We start from the raw sequence: 2,500 nt of genomic DNA, 5'->3' as shown, positions 1-2,500 counted from the left end.
TAAATATTAAAATTGATTAAATGATAAACGATTGTATGCATATGCGAGGCAGGCGGGTAGATAGATAGATAGATAGATAGATAGATAGAACAATGGATAAATGATAAAGGAATAAGTAGACCAATAAAAACAATTAAAAATACAGATAGATAGAAATACACAATTATACTGAAATAGTAAAATAGTGAAATAAACTATGTAAATATGACTATTATAATGGAAATAGTAAAATAAAGATGTCATTGTGGAATGCATGTCAACACTTGCACTCATTATTTATTAAATGAAAGTGTTCGTGAAGAAATTTCCTGATTCCAGACATTCCTTGATCTGTGTGTGTGTGTGTGTGTGTGTGTGTAAACACGGTCCGGCGACTTATATGGTCACAAAAGCCCGAAGTCGCGCACATACCTCAGACATTAAACACACATACGGGCCCCTGTGGCCCAACTATTTCAAGTTCACCCCGTGACGCTAACTTTAACGCTCCGACACGCCCACACCCCGCCCGCGATTGGCCGAGGCGCTTGGGAATGCAGAGCGAGCGGGCCGTGATTGGCGGGTGGGCGGGGCGGTGGGCGGTGACGCGCGGCGCAGGCCCCGCCCCGCTGGGACCGCACCCCGAACCATTACAGCAGGACGGAGTTCAACTACTGAGTGGAAGAAGAGGGAAGGAAGAGGAAGAAAGGAGGAAAAAAAAAAGAGAAAAGAGAGAACGAGGCGAAGGGAGCGAACTTGTGCGCAGTTTCTGTGGATTGAAAAGGGAAGTCTGACGCGCGGCGACACGGATCCACGCTGAGCCCCTGGAGTTTCTGACGACCCCGAACTCCGAGCGTCTGCATCTGAAAGCAGGTAAACCGCGGCACCCGTCTGCTTTTAGCGTCGACTCCGCAGGTCCACTGAGCGCGGCGAAACAGGAAGCGTGCGGCGCGCAGCTGGGTGGGACTCGGCGCCGCGACCTGATTTCGCCGCGCTTCTGTCAAAAACTCCTGCCCGCGAAATCGCAACGCTCCGTCGCTGTCGCGTGCGCACCGGGGAGCCGACAGCCCCGCGACGCGTCAGATCGGTGCGAGAACGCACCAGGAAGTGCTCGCGAGCTCAGAGGCACCGGCTCGCGCGCGGCCCTCACGCAGGCGGCGCGAAAAGACAACAAAACCGAACGACGAACCCCCCCCAAAAAAACAGCGTTCGTTTGCACAGAGCAGAATACAGCGCCCGGCGAGCATGATGTCATCGTCCGCGTCTCCGGGCGAGTGACGTTCCAGCGGGCGCTCGTGACGTCACCGCGCGCTGAAAACCGGGCCGAGCGCCGCGTTCGCGTTTCCGCCCGTGCTTCGGGACGAGCCCGCGAGATCTCGCCAGAGCGCACGCACAGGTAAACGGAGCTCGTGTCACTTTCGGAGAGTTACCGCAAAAGTTCGGCGACGCGCGCGCTACCGTCGTTCTATATCCGGGCTCGTGCACGTGTACTCGCTTCTTACAACTTTCACCAGAGTCTAATAAACCTAGATCAGTTAATGTTTGAAAAGCGCGCGCACGCTTGTCCTCGTGCGCGCGCCGCGCGGGCTTGTGCTCCTCGGTGTGTGGGCTTGAGTGAAAACCGTATCTGAGGCGGCTTAAGGGACGTGACGTTTTGGTTGTTTACACAACGACGGGGGAAACGAGCCGTATGTCGGCCGCCGAGCGATTGACAGCTGGCTCGCGCGGTGACGTCAGCGCCGCGCACCGACCTGATTGCGATTTTTGTTGTGATTTGAAATCACGCGCTCGCGCGCGTCCGGCCCACGTGACCTGTCAGATTCACGCCGATACGAGTTATACACTGCTGGTGTGAACGCGCGCCGACCGGTTTCCCTTTCTTAGACCTGTGTGTGTGTGAGTGTGTGAGTGTGTGTGAGTGTGTGAGTGTGTGTGTGTGTGTGTGTGTGTGTGTGTGTGTGTGTGTGTGTGTGTGTGAGTGTGTGTGTGTGTGTGTGTGTGTGTGTGAGTGTGTGTGTGAGTGTGTGTGTGAGTGTGTGTGTGAGTGTGTGTGTGTGAGTGACCTGGTTGTAAAGAGCCAGTGTGTGTCTAGGACCCTGTGACCCATTAAAAACACAGGCCGGTCTCGGGCAGTGTTAGGGTTGGTGGGAAGCCATTTTTCCCAGAGTTTCTGAGAGTTTGGGGTCGTGTCGGTGAGAGGATGCGGCTGGTTGACGGCGGCCTTGTCGTGATAAATAAAACTGCTTTTTTTTTGCAATAAAATGAGCTGAGTTGCGCGCACGGAACATGACCGTTATCTCGACGCTCGGGAAATGGGACGCGTCCGAAAGCTAGCCGCTTTCAGCCAGGTCGCGCTTTTCTCGGATGACCTCTGACCCCAAATATAACGCAACTTGCCGAGCTTTTTGGACGATTTAGGATCGGTTCAGAAAACGACTCGTAGACCGCGTTCGTCCGAAAGAAGGAAATTAAATTTGCCATTTCTTCGCAATTATTTGCTAGCGGTTCCTGGGCGAAAACT

At 53.8% G+C, this 2,500-nt stretch overlaps 1 protein-coding gene across 3 annotated transcripts in view; it reads left to right on the top strand.

Annotated features, from left to right (window-relative positions):
* Positions 1-634: 634 nt before the first annotated feature.
* The window catches only part of LOC122341490 (myosin-9-like), a 45,160-nt gene continuing 43,294 nt past the window's right edge, over positions 635-2,500 (top strand). For 2 of the 3 annotated variants that reach the window (XM_043234882.1, XM_043234880.1), the window contains exon 1: positions 635-852. The gene's annotated coding sequence lies outside the window, so the exon portion shown is untranslated. Of the gene's footprint in view, positions 853-1,356; positions 1,376-2,500 lie in introns of those variants that run through there. The other variant, XM_043234881.1, reaches the window with a different exon arrangement.

The sequence above is a fragment of the Puntigrus tetrazona genome, chromosome 3, assembly GCF_018831695.1.
Source record: "Puntigrus tetrazona isolate hp1 chromosome 3, ASM1883169v1, whole genome shotgun sequence".
NCBI lineage: Eukaryota > Metazoa > Chordata > Actinopteri > Cypriniformes > Cyprinidae > Puntigrus > Puntigrus tetrazona.
This window is presented reverse-complemented; position numbering and strand designations above follow the sequence as displayed.